Source organism: Microcebus murinus, chromosome 11 (assembly GCF_040939455.1).
Source record: "Microcebus murinus isolate Inina chromosome 11, M.murinus_Inina_mat1.0, whole genome shotgun sequence".
NCBI classification, from domain to species: Eukaryota; Metazoa; Chordata; class Mammalia; order Primates; family Cheirogaleidae; genus Microcebus; species Microcebus murinus.
In genome coordinates, this window is record NC_134114.1 from 50,086,362 (window position 1) to 50,103,931 (window position 17,570).

The 17,570-nt window shown below is 40.1% G+C and overlaps 1 long non-coding RNA gene across 1 annotated transcript in view; it reads right to left on the reverse strand.

The window, feature by feature from the left end:
• LOC142873732 (uncharacterized) overlaps positions 1 to 17,570 on the reverse strand; it is a 181,296-nt gene that overhangs the window by 161,986 nt on the left and 1,740 nt on the right. The window lies entirely within an intron of this gene.

Sequence of the window (17,570 nt, forward strand, 5' to 3'; positions counted from 1 at the left end):
GAAATAAGGGAACTTTCACTTTCTACTTTATGTCTAAAATTTTTAATATTTTATAATCATCACATGTTTATATTCAGAAAAATAATAATACTAGTAGTGCATTGTGGACAGAGAAATAGGGAGCCTACATTCTCCTCCTCCCTAATGAAGGCAAAGTCCATGTTCCATCTCAATGGGTCCTCCAGAGGCACTCAGGCAAAACTACTAGGCTTTGGCAAAAACTCAATCAGCACTGTGGAAATAAATCTTGCTTTGCAAAGCTCCACACACCTGAGCCTTGAGTCACATCGGAGATTGGCCCCTCTTTAAGGTCACCCTTATTACTGCTGAAATAGCTACTCCACATCTAGGAACAGGAGTGCATTTCCCCCAAGGAAGCCCCTGTTTCCCAATCTCCACCCTGGTTTACCATCATTTGAGGCTCCTGGCCTCTGATGGACCATCTGCTCGGCAGATCTCTGATCCAGTTAACAGTCCTCTTTATTTTTAAACTGTCTCTAAGCACAGATGCAGAGGAAAGGGCAGCAAGAATGTCCCCTAAGCCTCCGGAATAAATCAGTCCCTGTAATCTGCTTCCCATGACCCCTCTGTGAACATGAACATGAACATGATTGGGGGTGTCACACTCAACATAACATCTTTGCCCTGAGCATCAGTTCTTAAAAGCAGGCACTTAGCATGGGGAGTCTGCCAATTCTATCCAAGCCAAAGGCTAAGGGAGGCTTTGCCAAAATGATTCCGAGTGGCACAGAGCTGTGTCTGGGGGCTTCAGCACCCCAGGGTGAATCAGGAAACAGGTCTAAGATGCTGCGCTATGAGGAAAGACAGACTCTGGGTAATTACATTCATAGCTTGACTACTGAGTGTGGGTAATTAATAATCTATAAATGTCCCAAATGAGTGCACATATTGAGTTATTCCATCATTAAAAACAGTGGCAGTGTTAATGTGGTTGCTCTATAGGGTTCATTAACTGGACAGAGTGTCAAGTCAGGGTGGATTTATCTTTTCATTTCTTCCATTTACTCCTTATTTTGTTCCCTTTCATTGTTCATAAATAGAAGTGGCAATTATGGGGGGGGGTAGAGAAGCATTTTTCAATTCTTTTGCTGGGTATTGTAAGGAAAGGTAAGAATCATTTACCTACAATCATCTTGCCAAGTCTGCAAAAGAACTAAGTGTAAGTAAGCAATTAGCCGGGAGATTTTGGAATTTAAAGTACTTTGTAAAACCTAAGCTCTAAATATCAGTAAGCTGCTGTTTTTCATCTTGCACTGTGTATATCTGACCTCAAGGTTTTCCTCAGGCTAGAGAAAATCACTGTGCTGGGCAATTTAAAAGACACAAAACTCCCAGCTTGCCATGGAGGGCTGCAAGTACCTTGAGAAAAGTTCTGTGTACCTTCGCCCTGCCTCAGAATACCACATGCCTCCCCAGCGTCTCTGACGATACATAGTCAGAGGGACCAAAGGAGAGGAGGCTAGGTTCTAGGAAAAAGGAAATGTTAGATGAATAGACAGGTGGAAAGGTAGAAGGGTGAAGAGAGGGATGGATAAGTAGGCAGGAGGAAAGACACAGACAAATGGATGGACAGGTAGATAGGTGGTTTCCCTCCTCCTTCCCTCCCTCGACACCTGTACAACCGAGCAAGGACCAGGGCAGGTCTCCTACCTCAGAGAAAGAGGCAGCCATACTTCTTCCTAGGACCAGCATTTCTCATGTCCCCTTGAGCCCACTTCCTCCTGTCCCTTCCCAAATTTGCTCCATCATCTACCCCCTTTCTCTAGAATCTTCACTCTCTCTCCACTAGACATCCAGCCTACAGACATCTCCAGTTCTCCCGTATGCTGATATACACACATGTTCATATGTTCCCCAACTGGCTTCCCCTCAAGCTAAATCCCATTTCCTTCTCTCACAAGCTTCTTCTTGACAGAGTTCTCCACATCCCACCATCCCTGCTCAGTCACCCCTGTCCACAGCAATGTATGACCCACCCTCCACTCCACTGCTCCTCCCAGGTCCCCAACCCCCTGCCCCACCCCAAATCCCATAGTGTCCTCTCCCTATGCTAGCTGACCACTTCACTTTGCCTTAAAACTTCCTCCTCCCCTATTTTCTATGATAGTTCATTCCTCCATTTCTTTTTTTCCATCTCTCCAACAATCTTTCCCTATTCATTATTCTTTAATTTATTCAATAAATATTTACTGAGAACTCATTTTGTGCCAGACACTGAGCTGGACATTTAGAGAACACAAAATGACCAATTCCTAGACCTTACTCTCAAGAACCCAAGAGAGAGATAGCTATCTTTGTACACCTGTGAATTATAATAACATATAAAAATGTAATCATTCATTGATTCAAAAAGATTATTAAGCACCTACTATGTGCCAAGCACAGTTCTAAGTGCTAGAGACACAACAAAACTGATAAGAACCCTTCCTTATTTAAGTATATATTAAAGAAGGGGGGAAAAAACATTATGAGCAAAATATAGAATAGGTAAAAAAATAATAAGTGTTATGGAGAAAAATAAATCGTGGGAGGGAGGCAAATAGGGAGAGGACTGGGGAAGGAGGGTTTGCAGTTTTTGATGGATTGATCTGGGAAAAACTTACTAAAAAAGTGAAATTTGTTCAAAGACTCAGAGAAGGTGAGGGAGGAAGCCTTGTGGATGTCTGACGAAAAGCATTTCAGAAGACAGAATGACACAGTGAAGCCCTGAGGCAGAGGCCTGTCCACAATGCTCTGGAAAAGTGAGGCAAGTAGGGAGAGGTCAGAAATGAAGGGTAGGTGAGGGTAAAGCACAGGGCCTGCAGGTAAAGCACAGAACCTCAGAGGACTGAGTTCTTACTCCACACGAGACAGGAAACCACCAGGTCCCTTGACCAAAGGAATGACGTGATCTCAACTACATGCTGAAAGGATCCCTCTCCTGTGTAAAACAGACTCCAGGGAACATGGGCAGAAGCAAGGAAACCTGTTGGTGGGAGGCCATCGCAGTCACCTAGGCGAGAGTTGGGGTGGCTCAGAGCATGGGGATCGGTGGCAGAGACAGGAAATGGTTAGATTTGGGATATTTTTTGAAGGCAGAACTAGCATTTAGTGACAGATTGCAAATGAGAGCTACTGCAAGCTGGGAGTACCCAGAGAACCCACAAAAGTGCACCACAAGAGTGTTGGCATCAAACACCTTCTCAGCCCAGGTTCAGCTGCCCGCTGATGATGGCACAAGTGGACTGAGGCCTTTCCTGGCTCAGTTCCTCTCTCCTGAGCTTCTCCCACTTGTACCTTGGAGATGATGGAATGGCAGCCTCATTGTGAGATGAGGGAGGAGGGATAAGCACGTTGGGGAAAAGGCCAACCAGGTCTCCTTTTGCCCAATGTCGACCACCAGCCTTCAGTTGGCCTGAGCTTGGGGAGGAGGAAAAGCACTAACCTGTAATGAAATATATTGATTGTGTTAGTACACTGGCCTGGACCTGCTAACAGGATGACCTGGTTAACTAAAAGTGATCAGAAAGGTACTCTGATTTGCCCTCAATTTTATCTTTCATTCAGGGGCAGGAAAGAACTAGCTCCGTAGAATAGATGTCAAGAGACAGCAGAAGAAAAACATTAAAATTATTTTATTGTAATAAAGTCATTCTTCCTCAATGAAATATTTACTTGAGGAAATCAAGAATAAAATGGTCAGCAAATGCCCTTTATGGAAAGGCTGGTTAAAGAAGCAAGCATATGTCTAATCGATGATACATACTGCCAGCCCTAAGCAGAGCTTGCAGGAGCCCTTCTTTTAGGGTTAAACCTATCATGAAAGACACAGTCCACTGAAACAGCCTGTCTCTAACACTCAAAAACCACCAGAAGTTGGTAGTAAAACAAAATGTTTTGTTGTTTTTGTTGTTACTGCTGCTGCTATGGTGCTACTGTTGTTCGTTCAGTAGAAGCCCTTAGGTCTTGGGAAGCAGAAATCCTGTACTGAATTTATGATGTATATAGATACTTAAAGGGTAAAGATAATCCTTCATTTGACATTTCCTCACTTAGTTGTTTTTTCCATATTGTTTATATCGAGCCTTGCCATTTGATTTATTCTTACCATAATGCACTTGTACATTTGCTGTTTTGATTATTATCTCATAAAGCTGAGTTGGCACTTTCTTCTTGGGTCCTCATTTCCAATAAATAGCTTATAAATTTTATGAACAAATTACTTTTTATTTATCAACCCCTTCCTCTGCCCAGCAGTGAATTTTTCAGAAGGTTGGCAGAGAATGCACAAATACTACTTTTTAAATGAAACATTGTAATGAAGAAAGCTATGATCTTTTGGGGGGCTGGAGAATAAGCCAAGATAGTGCTTTTTTAAAAAAAAATTATTACACTGCTTCAAAATAAAGAAATAAATACAATTTAGGAAATATAATATAAAGCAAAATACATGTACTAGTCCTCCAAAAATAGAATTAATTCCTTGGAGGAGGTACTTAGCCAGAATCTCATTTGTTCTGGTATATAGCTTCTATGCTGGAATGTTTCCAAAACAGTTATAATTCCCTAACCCCATCATGTTATGCAAAAAAAAGTTGATAAGTTCATTATGATTTCAAGAGTGACATTTGACTTATATAGGAGTGAGAGGCTGTCAAACTCTGGATTGACAGGAACACTGCAAAAAGATATTAAAGCTACCACAAGGGGGATAGGGTCGGTGCACATGAATAAATTCCATAAAAGAAACCATCCAACATTTCCTGAGTACTTTCTATATAACTGCAATTCACATATTTATCTCATTTAATCCTCAGGGGCTATACAAAACAGCATTATCATTCCCACTTTACAGAGAAAGACTTTAAAGTTCAGAGAGGTTGAATACTTTGCTCATTCACACAGTGTTAAAACCTGAATCTAAACCAAATCTCTCTTAAAATATATTAAAATAAATTTTAATTTTAGATAATTTTTTTGAACCTTCTCATCCTTCCCACCAAAATCTACTACACATGCTTCTAAAAATCATAAAAACAGCCAATTTGGGGAGGTCCAGTATATACTGAAAAGGCAGGAAGTCAAGAACTTAGGTGGTTTGATTTCTGGATGGTGGGTTTGGAGGTAAGAATCCTGGCATAGCCCAGGCATCAGGAAATTCTGGGTTCTTCTTCCATCTCTCCCCTCTGCCCATCATCTCAGCCACTCTCCCAAAACCCAGGAGTCTGACCCAAGAAGGATCACTTCTATTCATAAAAAAGGAAACCAAGAAACAGCCATTGCCCAGATTTATACAGTAAGTGCTATTCCAACTTCTTAATAACTAGACAACAGCAAACCTGAATTAACCCATCTCAAGGTCTAAATCTCACAATTACCTGGCACTAAGGAAATCCAGAAGATGACAGAATGCCCAATTATGTAAGTAGTCACAAAAAACTTTGGGTAAAAACCCTGAAATTCTAGCAGAAAACAACAAAAAAAGAAATCCCAAAAAGCTAAAACAAGTAGCTCTGAGTGTTAAAATAAGAAAATATTTTTAACAATGCCAAAGAAGCCAAATTTCAATGATAATATTGAAGAATTTTATTGAGGGTAAGAAAACACCCTAGGAGATTTCAAGTTTGATTCAATATCACTTCTGCAAAAAGGCAACTGCATTATGCTGCCAGCAATCGCACAGGCTACACTCCACTTTTGTGAGAAAGAAATGAAGAATTGGGCTCACCTAAGGATATATGCAAGAAAGTTAAGTGTCAAAATTTGTCCTGGGATATTACATATTTAACCTGAAGTGGACACCTAACATTCACCTTTCTTTGGGGAATTCCATACTGTTTGAGTTTTAGTAGGGGGAAAAGATGGGCATTCTCCCCCTACAGGAGCTTCTGAAAATGTTAGAAATTCTCAAGTCAAATGGGCACATCCATGAAGCAAACGTTCAGCTGATCAGAGAAAAACACCATAATTGGTACAGAAATCTCCCTTACCCTGAGTGATCTCAATTTTTCTTTTTCTTTCTTTCTTTCTTTCTTTCTTTTCTTTCTTTCTTTCTTTTTCTTCCTATTTTTCTGTCTGTCTGTCTCTCTCCCTTTCTCTCCCTCTCCTCATGCTAGTGGCAGCAGCAGCAGTAACTGCCAGGCAAAGCTCCTGGCACAGAACCTACACTTAAAACTGTACTTCCTACCAAAAAAAAAAAAAAAAAAAAAAAAGCTGTACTCTCCAGGAGAAAATATTTGCAAACTATACATCTGGTAAGGGATTAATATCAAAAATATATTAGGAATCCAAACAACTCAATAGCGAGAAAACAAATAAGCCAATTTAAAAATGGGCAAAGAACCTGAATAGACATTTCTCAAAAGACAGACAGACAAATGGCCAACAGGTGTCTGAAAAATTGCTCATCATGAATCATCAGGGAAATGCAAATTCAAACTACAAGAAGATATTCCCTCACACCTGTTAGAATGGCCATTATCAAAAAGATGAAAGATAAGTGTTGGCAAGCATATAGAGAAAAAGGAACCCTTGTACACAGTTGGTGGTAATGTAAATTAGTATTGCCATTGTGGAAAATACTGTGACAGTTCCTCAAAAATTGAAAAATATCCAGCAATCTAATTTCTTAGTATATATTCAAAGGAAATGAAATTAGTATGTCACAGAGATATCTGCACTGCCATGTTCATAACAGCACTATTCACAATAGCCAAGATATGAAATAAACTTAAGTGTCCATCGACAGATGAATAAAGAAAATGTGATATATATATATAATGAAATACTATTCGGCCTTAAAAAGGAAAGAAATCCTGTCATGTGTGACAACACGGATGAACCAGGAGGATGCTACGCTAAGTAAAATAAGCCAGGCACAGAAAGACAAACACTACATAATCTCACTTATATGTGGAATTTTAAAAGGTTGAACTCATAGAGGCAGAAAGTAGAATGGTGGTTGCCAGGTGCTGGGAGCATATTATTGTGGGAAAATGGGGAGAAGTTGCTCAAAGGGTACAAAGTTTTAGTCAGATAGGATGAATAAGTTCTGAAGATCTATTGTAGAGCGTGGTACCTATAATTAATAATAACATATTGTATACTTGAAAATTGCTAAGACAGTGGATCCTAAATGTTCTCACCACAAAAAAAACCAAGTATGTGAGGTGATACATGTTAGTTTGATTTAATTATTTCACAGTGTAGATGTCTAGCAAAGCATCATGTTGTACACTGTAAATATATATACTTTTTATTTGTCAACTATATTTTAATATAGCTGAGAAAGAATTTAAAATTTTTAAAAATAAAACTGTACTACCCAGTGCTCTGTAGCTGCAGTAGTAGTACTTTTCTTATAGGACCAGGCCTGTGGCTGGTATTTGGGTATTATTTCTGGAAACTCAGCCTCAAGACTGGGCATCTCCAAGCCTCTGTAAAATTCTGTGAGCACCCTCCACACTTAACAAGCCAAAGTTCATTTCTGTTGCTTGCAACCAAGAATTCTGACAGAATCGAAACCCAGCTCTGAAAGCATTTGTCTATACATTCTTTAATGGATGACCTACATCATTAAGAAAAGGTTCAATTATATTTTATACATTCCAATTACTAGGATATAGAGTTTACACTACAATTTAGGAAATTTCCATTTATAAAAGAAAGTTAGAAAAAAAGCTTTGTTACTTAAATCATCCAAAACTAAATGCTATTATCTGAATGTCCGTGTCCCCCTAAAATTTACATGTTATAACCTAATCATTAATGTAGTAGTACTATAAGGTGGGGCCTTGGGGAGGTGATTAGGTCATGAGGGTGGAGTTATTATAGATAGAATTAGTGTCCTTATAAACCCCAGAGAGACCCCAGTGATCTAGCTCACCCTTTCCACCATGTGAGGACACAATGAGAAGGCACCATCTATGGTTCTTACCAGACACTGAATCTGCTGGCAACTTGATCTTGGACTTCCCAGCCTCCAGAACAGCAAGACATACATTTCTGTTGTTTAAAAGCCACGCATTCTATGGTATTTTGTTAGAGCAGCCCAAACAGACTAAGACAAACAGTCGTCCAAACACTTCATGACCAACCATACCAAGCTCCTGAGGTTTTACTGTGATATGATGCATGACACAATGTAGAACACTTATTCTATATTAAAGAAATGCTTTGAAATGCCAAGAAAGCATTTGCAGGGCATGTGTTTTGTGTGTGTAGCTGGGGGGGTGGAGGTGTAAGCAGCAGAGGCTGGAAGTGGTTATGAACACTACCATCATTGATTTGAGTTCATTTGAAGGATTTTCAATATTTCTAAATTTTGAACTCTGAAGTAATACTGCATTGTGACTTGTAATTACTAATAACTAATTTAAGGGCTAAAGTCAGATGGGATTCGAGGAAAAGATCATGCAATGTCTCTTTTTACAACTCATACTCAGTTTTCAAAAAGAAGAAAAATAAAAAAGTTTATGAATAGTAAATTATGTAAGACTAACTGGACCATCAACTTTAACTTATTATATCAAAATACCTGAAGTTCAAAGATATAAAAAAAATTTTATGAACTTATATGTATATAGCATATATAAACACATGCACTTTTTTTTTCATTTCACCACATTCAATTCTACTAGGCAGAGGACTAGAAACAAGAAAACCCTTGCTGTCCCTTCAAGCAATAAGAGTCTACAATGTAACGCAGGGCATATAAACTGCTACATTATTAAAGAAAAGGCCATACCTCAAAGGAGCTTTAAGATCAGTTTCAAACAAAGGAAAAGGGAAGGAATTGAATAAAAAGGAAATGAAGGAAGGGTGAGAAAAAAAGTAAACTTCTTTAAGACAAAATGCCAAGCAGGTCACCATTGATGGCTCTTAAAACTGTTTTGACTGAATTCATTAATCAAATTGATCAAACAGTTCAATGTCATAAAAAAAAAAAATCTAATGTTTTTGATGGAACTGACCAGATAATTAATTAAATGGACATGCAAAATAGTCCAAGCCAGGGTGTATAGATGCAGCAAGGGGTCTTAAAGGTCCTAAAAGTAGCACAAAATGAAATGAATTCAGGCTGGAGAAAACAAGGCAGAGGAAAAGGAAGATAGCAAGTGATGGAGCAATTGCTCCTCACAGGCTGTAAATCGTATCAGGCAAATGAAGACTTCTGATTAGCTCCTGGCTGTGTTGCTAATAAGGTAGAATTCTGCGGATTACCTATGATTGCAGCAATTTTCAAAGCATTAGAATGTGCAAGAGACAAGTGAATGATGGGTTCAAGGGAGTGAATGAAGAAAAAGAGCTTATAATATATTTTTAATGAAAAATGAAGGTGGAAGTCAGCCATGGAATAATGTCACTAAATAAAAAATGGGGTGGCAGAAGGGGCACCCTGCAGCCCAAAATGGAAACACTTCCAGGCAGCAATAAATAGGCTGGTTCATAAAGAAAAGCCCTCCTCCACTCTTTTCCAACTATGTTTCAGAACAAACATTTTAAATTAGTTAACTCAATTTTTTTTTTTTAATGAAACTTGTCACACATAGATAATCTTCTGATGGCAATGTCTAATTATGTGAGATCGAGAGATTGTGGTAAGGCTGATATTCCTTTTCCCTAACTTTCTTTTGCTGTGTCCTCAATAGGTCACAAGACCCCCTATGTCTATAGAGCCACACAAAATTTACCAGTCAGCAGTCAGTCGACATACGTGCCCTGAGCACCTACTATGTGGCAGGCACTCTTCCAGGTGCTGGGATTACTGCAGAAAACAAAACAAAAATCCCTGTTCTTACGGAGTTAATATTCTAGTTGAGAGGGCAAATAAATGAATGACACATGCAGGACTTCAGATCACTGTGAATGCTGAGAATGATAAAGCAGGGTCAAGAGAACTAGGATTGCTGGAGTGAGGAGCTGCCACCTGGTCACATGCATAAATGGGGATGAGTGACGAGGGGCTCAAAGGGGACCTTGGGCCCTGGGCTTTTTTACTTATTTTTTTTAATGCTGGTAAAACACATACAACATAAAAGTTACCATCTTAAACATTTTTAACCGTACAGGTCGGTAGTGTTAAGTACATTCACATTGCTGTGTAACCAATCTCCAGAATTCTTTTCATCTTGCAAAGTTGAAACTCTAGCCCCATTTAGCAACTCTGCATTCCCTCCTCCCCTGCCCAGCCCCTAGTCCCACCATTTGAGTTTCTGGCCCTATGAATGTGACTACTCTAGAGACTTCACAGAAATGGAAGCAGATAGATTTGTCAAGTTCTCGGCTTCTTGTGGTGACTACTGGAAACTGCGATCAAGTGCATAACTGGATTAGTCCTGAGGGTCTAATTAGTAGTGAGGCTCCGGGTGTCAGGGGGAAGAGCAGAATGGGGGCTTTTCCGGGAGCACACAGAACCCTAGGACCCTTCCTCACTCCTCTGTGCTGTTACCTGGCAAACTGCCAGCTCTTGGGCTCTCACTTGGCTCCTGCAGACTGAGGTGTGGAAAGCCAAGGGAACACCTTCGTACTTGAAGCAGGTGGGACTCCTAGGCTTGCTCTCGACTGCCTAGAAATCCAGCTTTTGCAGAGCAGGCAGAACACTCCTTGGCCTTTGGGAGACCAAGGTGAGAGGATCTGTTGAGACTAGGAGTTAAAGACCAGCCTGGGCAACACAGTGAGACCCCATCTCTACAAAAAATGGAAAAATTAGCCAGGCATGGTGGTGTACCCCTATAGTCCCGGCTATTCTGGAGGCTGAAGCAGAAGGATCACTTGAGCCCAGGAATTTAAGATTGCAGTGAGCTTTGATGATGCCATTGCACTCTAGCCCAGGCAACAGAGCAAGACCCTGTCTAAAAAAAAAAAAAAAATAGGTTCAATTTGTATTTTTCATCATTTATTGTGACTACCTTTATATATCCAACTGTAATTTTACAGTATCCTCTTTAATAGCTACATTGTATTCCATCAAATGAATACAACACAATTTATTACCAACTCCTTATTGTTGACCTTTCATGTCACTTCTAGCACTATTTTAAATATTGCAGTGAAAAGAGTTTCCCAAAGATCTAGCTTCAGGCATGGCTGAATATAAACATTTAATGATATCATCAGGAATCAGCCCTCTCCAAATTCTCTGGTTTCCAGTGGGTATACTTTAATCTTGGTCAGGATCTCCCCACTGGGCACCAACAGCTCCAGCCCTGAAGTATCATGGCCAAACAAGTCTCAGGAGAGACATCCATTGAACTGATTTGAGACACATGCCCATGCCTCACCCAATCTGTGTGGTCAGAGAAATATAACACCTTGATTGGCCAGCCCTCAATCACAAACCCATCCCTGTGTTCTGGAGTGGGGTAGGTCCCATCCAAACCACATGGACAGAGCACTGGGGAGGAAGGGGCAATGCAAGCTGAACAGGCAAAACAGCAGATATCCATTGCAGCCAGCTACACCACAAGCACTCTCCTCTCCTTCCATGACTGAGCCACATCCTTCTCCTGGGTCTCCGAGTGCTGAAGACCCAAGCCTTACCACCCTCACTGGCCCCTCTCGTACCTCCCAGAACCACACTTGGGTGGCAAACGGCCCAGCTCCTCTGCCCTCATGCACTATTCACACCTCATGCACCATAGTCCAATCCCCACTGCAGATGGAGCCTGGCCAATGGACTCCAATGGAGCCTCCAATGGACTGTGACCTTCTCTTCCTTTTTACCAGTAGAGTTCATCATCTTTACTATTAATATTTAGCAATTAATTGTGTAACACTCTTTTCCATGTCCTATATTTTTATTTAACTTATCTTACCAATTAGTATATAATGTTAAGAGTTAAAAAAAAAAAATTACACAATTTTTAAGGGCCCACTACAAACCAGGCATATTGCCTAATACTTAATTTTCGTGGGCCCTCCAGTCTGTCTCTCTTTTCCTTCAGTTCCTTCCAGTAGAGTGAGCTGCATTTGGCTCATGCCAGCAAACAAGGGCTGATTGCCACCACTTTCAGGAATTTTGCAAGCAGATGTTAAATCATTGGTAGTTTGAAATCTGCCATGATGGGAGTATTTACACCACAGAAATTGGCAAATACTACAAATGCAGGATTGTTTTTCAGAAAGCCAGCTGTTAAACATTTACCAGCACACCACTAGCCCCTTCTAATGATTACCTTACATCAAATGATGTTTCAGATTTTGCTCCCATCAGCTCCTGGGTGCTATTAAACTTATGAGCTGAATCAGATTATAGTCAAAAAGGAGGTAAAGCTTAGAGCAACAAGTGTCTGCACACACATATATGAGCCATACCCTTAGCAATCTGTGGGAGAAGCCAGAGAACTAGATTTCTCGGTAAGAGCAGGTTTTCATGTTCCAATGTCCAGGGAAGGTCTTTGATGGTTTGATATGCTAGGTCTCCAAAGCTGCAGGAGCAAGTCCTGCCTTAACATTTAGCTTTTATTCTGAAGCAGTCTTCTGTAACCTATCATTCCTCTTATTATTAATATTTATGTGTCGTTTGATCTGTCAAGAGCTAGTCTTTTTCCCAATATGCACAAATGGAATATGACTATTTGGTGGCTCCAAATCATCCTGGATTATCTTTATACTGCCTTCATTTTGAATACAAATCTGTCTCTTTGGTATACATATGCCCCTTTCCAAGCTCTTTTCTTAGTCACCCAAGTCTTTAACATGTCCCCAGACTCTCATCTTTCACCTGTACTTTTATTCATGCAGAGTCACATCACACTTCTGTGAAAACTGAAAGGCAGATATTAATAAACCCATTTTACAGATGGGAAAATTGACACCAACAGATTTATTCAGGTTCACATAACTAATTAATGGGACTAGAATTCAGGACTCCAGATGCCTTCAACTCATTCATTAATCTACTCATCCATTTATTCATTCAGTAATATTTAATGATGCTGTTACAATGGCTGTTACTTTTCGGTTGGGCTAATAAGATGTTTGGCTTTATTATTATGGTCTGACTCCCACTTAGAACTGTATCAAAAATACATTCAGTTCCTATACGTTGTATAAGAATTTCCCCCTCTCATGAAGCTGACCTTTACACCCCTGAGTGTTTTACATCCCCAAAAATCTACACTGGAATCTGTACCCTAACTGAAAAAGTCTCAAGCAATAATGCCATGGCTGTGCCATTCTCCCTCTAAATCCTGGTCCCCTGGTAAATCTCCAAAGCATTGTTCTTAGAGCAGCTTGGCTGCAAGCAACAGAAAGCAACTCCAGCATCTTCAGTAAAAATGGACTTTGTAGAGAGGATGTGGGGTAGCTTATAGAATCAAAGAAAGCTGGAAACCCAGGCCTCTGGAAGAACCCAAATCAGGGCAGGTCCAGAGATAGAGATAGCAGCTACCCTCACCACCATAACTGGAGCCTAACCATTTTCAGTTGTGTTCTCAGAAAACTCAGCGTTCAAATCCCAGAGCGGTCAGTCTGCATACCTTCCCGAGGGGAAGGACGCTCCGCAGTCTAGAGCAGAATTGGGATGCTGTCAACAAGAAGAAGGATAGACTCCAACACAGCTAACAACCACAACAGTGAACATCTGTATAGTATATTAGAATCTACAAAATACTCTCCCAAACAATATATTTTATATGGACTCTATGAAATAGAGATAAGAAAGTTTCAAGGAGATTAAGTGACTTTGCCAAATCAATTCTTTTTCCTGTTCTCTTTCTCCAAAGACTTCACCAGGCCACAAAAATACACAAGTATTTAACTAAGCCCTCATTGCTCACCAGGACCAGTGCAATAAGCTCCTGGTTGGCCTCCCTGCTGTCATCCTTTTTCTCCATGCAGCCGCCAGAGTGATCCTTTTAAAACGTAAGTCAAATTGCATCACTCTGGAGCTCAAAACCTCCTAATGGCTTCAGAGGGGATGGGTATATACAACCACAACGAGTAAGATGTGCAACGTTTGGGGGATGGACACGCTTGAAGCTCTTACTCGAGGGGGGAGGGGGGCACAGGCAATATATGTAACCTTAACACTTGTACCCCCATAATTCGCTAAAATAAATATATTTTTAAAAAACCAACTCAACATTTTACGTGGCTTACAAGGTCTTGCATGATCTGACCTGTGGGTATCTCTTTCACCTCATCTCCTACCATCCTACTACGTTCTCCCACACTCGCTGCACTCCAGTCACACTCGACTCCTTTCTGGACTTCAGCAGGTGACAGACATTGTCATTTGGAGAATGACTCCTGTCTCAGGACCTTTGCACATGCTGTTTCTGCTGCCCGGAACATATTTCTCCCAAACATCCAAATGGCTTTGTCCCTACACAACAGAGGCCTTCCAGACTACACTATTGAAACTGCATGTGCTAAGGATCTCAGGTCTCTTACCTTAATGAGATAATTAATTTCCAAACCCAAACACTTTTGAGAAAAATTAATACCTGGTTCACTTAAACCAATTTATTTTTCTCTTCATGGCATTTATCAATATCGGTAATTATATTATGTTTCTATGTGTTCATTATCCATCTTCTCCACTAAAATACAAGCTCCTGGACACCAGGGCCCTGTTGATTGCTGTATCTCGGAACCTAGAATAGTACCTGGTGCATAATAGGCACTCAATAAATATTCTTTGAATGAATTAATGAACAAATGACCTTTATTTTCTGCTAAATAATGTGATAAGTGCTGTGGTAACAATATCTAGATATCTGAAACATTATAAAAACAATGCAGGCCGGGCGCTGTGGCTCACGCCTGTAATCCTAGCTCTTGGGAGGCCGAGGCGGGCGGATTGCTCAAGGTCAGGAGTTCAAAACCAGCCTGAGCAAGAGCGAGACCCCGTCTCTACTATAAATAGAAAGAAATTAATTGGCCAACTGATATATATATAAAAAATTAGCCGGGCATGGTGGCGCATGCCTGTAGTCCCAGCTACTCAGGAGGCTGAGGCAGAAGGATCACTCAAGCCCAGGAGTTTGAGGTTGCTGTGAGCTAGGCTGACGCCACGGCACTCACTCTAGCCTGGACAACAAAGTGAGACTCTGTCTCAAAAAAAAAAAAAACAATGCAATCCCAAATTTGATGGTACTGGCCACAGGTCTTATTTATGACTACCCTGGGTTTCTATTATTAATAAATAATTCGTAATTTAGATTAGAGAGAGAAACATGACTATTTCATAAACATGACATTACAAAAAGATGAGATTTGAGCTAGGCTTTAATGGGCATGTAGGTTTTAGGTGTGAAAGAGGAGAAAGAAAGTCCTCTTAGGCTGTTAAAAATATTAAAAACCATATCATGAAAAAATGGCCATGAGAAGCTTTCCCCAAATGTCTTCTTTTATCTCTCTACATTCTCTTCCCAGGAGTTGGGTTTGGGATATGTTGGGTTTGAGGTGCCTGCAGGAGACATCTAGCTTGCATTGGGAAATTTGAGTTTGGAGCTTGGCCTAGAGATTCTAGAATTGGAAGTCATCCACATAAAGGTAATAACTGCCATGGATGTCATCCAAGAAATCACAGCTCTCCTTAAAACTTATCCTAATACCCTACAGCTTTGGATCATTTGAACAGAAGATGGCATTCATGTTGAGAAACAATCCACACATTCAATCTCAAATCCAGCCAAGTAGCCATATTGCGCAAGCAAGCAGATCCAGACTGCTCCTCAGGTTTGTGCATGCCCCATCTTACTCAAACACAGACCAGTCTGGATGAGAGGCAGGGAAGAAGATGACCTTACACCTCAGTTTTCCCAGGGCAGTTCTAGCTTATATCTATTTTCCCAGTGTAATTATTAACAGCACCCATTTCACTCTCAAAACTATCCCAGTTTAGATGACAAATTATATGGTCAATCTACTAATTCTACAAGTGAAAATTTGCTCAAATAACCAATATCTTGAATGACCCATTCCCCAAATGACCAATTTACCTAATGTAATCATGTCTTTTAACTCTCTAGTTTAGTTGATTGGTTTTCATTTTGCTTTCATGATACCACTTTATGAGATGTTTTGACTGTCTCTGCCCCAGCTCCCTAATACTTCAGCTGGTAACATAAGCGTCTTGTCTTGCCTCAGTTTCCCTCTCTGTGCCTCTTATTCTGTCTCTCAGATTCCAGCAGCAACAGTAGGAAGCCGGAGCAGAGAAAAATTGAATGTATTCTCCTTATGAATATATTCTCCTCATGAATATATTGTTTTATGAATATATTCAATGAAAATATTCTTTTTATGAATATATTCTTTATAAATAGTGCCTTCTTGCATATATTCTTAAAAGTGAAGAGTTCATATGAATGTATTATCTTTATGAATAATAATAACTTAATGAAAAATATATTTATAACAATTCCCCCTATTCAAGAACATATTCTTATGAATACACTTTATTGCAGTCCTTAGGGCCCTCTCTCTGCCTCTCTGGTTCCTCTGCTTTCTGTCCCTCAGGCTCCTGAGCCTGAGGAGGGAAAACACTGTTGAAAAGTCCTCAAAATGCTATTAGAAAATCGAAATGAAAACCCAAACTAAATAGTATAGACAACATAAATAAGCTTGGTGAATCAGTCCTTGGATGAATTGGGCCATACAACGAATTAGCTTTCAGCAAATTGGCTTTCAATTAATTGGCTTTTAGCAACCTGACCTATCACCTTCCTGACCAGCCCATCTGAAATGGGTCTGCCATTATACCATCTATGACCTCAATCCCACCAAAATGCTCTACTGGAGGATTTATTTCCTTCATAGTCTTGTCAAAACCAAAAATACTTGCATTTGCTTATTATTTTCTATCGTCCCCACTTAGAATACCCTCGTGAGCACCAAGGTCTTTTTGGTTCTGTTCACCAGTGATTCCACAGCCCAATCACAATCTCTGCCACATAAGTAGATGCTCAATAAATATTTATTGAATAAATCAACAATGAACCAATGAATAAATGAATGCACAAGGAATCTCAAAAGAATCTCTAGAGTCATGATAGACACGAGGAGCAGGATAAACCATACACTAATCCCTACCTCACTACTGCACACTGTCCTCCCAGCCACCTTCTTCACTGAAAAATAGAAAGTATTAAGCAAAACTTTTTTAATTGGGTGTGAAAGGTGGAAGGGAGAGAGTGATTCAAGAGATGAGCAATCTTAAAACCATTTTTTAATCAGACTGAACCTGCCTGACCATCTCAAATCAGAATATACTAAAGAAAATTTCTACCCCAGATGTTACAACATTGGCCATTTAGTACAGTGCTGCTTGAGAGCAGATGGCGATGAGTCAGGAGTTAACAAAGACCTTAATGGCTCTTCTGCCAGCCCTTGGGCCATCATTTGCATAGGAAGCAGATTTGGCTTGGCTGTGCACAGTGATCGCCTCTTACCCACTTGAACATGACCTCATTTTCATGTCTCCATTTTCCATCTCTGCCATATGCAGTCATAACCTTCTGGGAAATGCTGTTCCACAAAATATAAAATAAAAGCAAATCCTGATCATTTGAAGCACGATTTTATTTATGATTTTACTGACATACCTCCTTATTAAAAATACA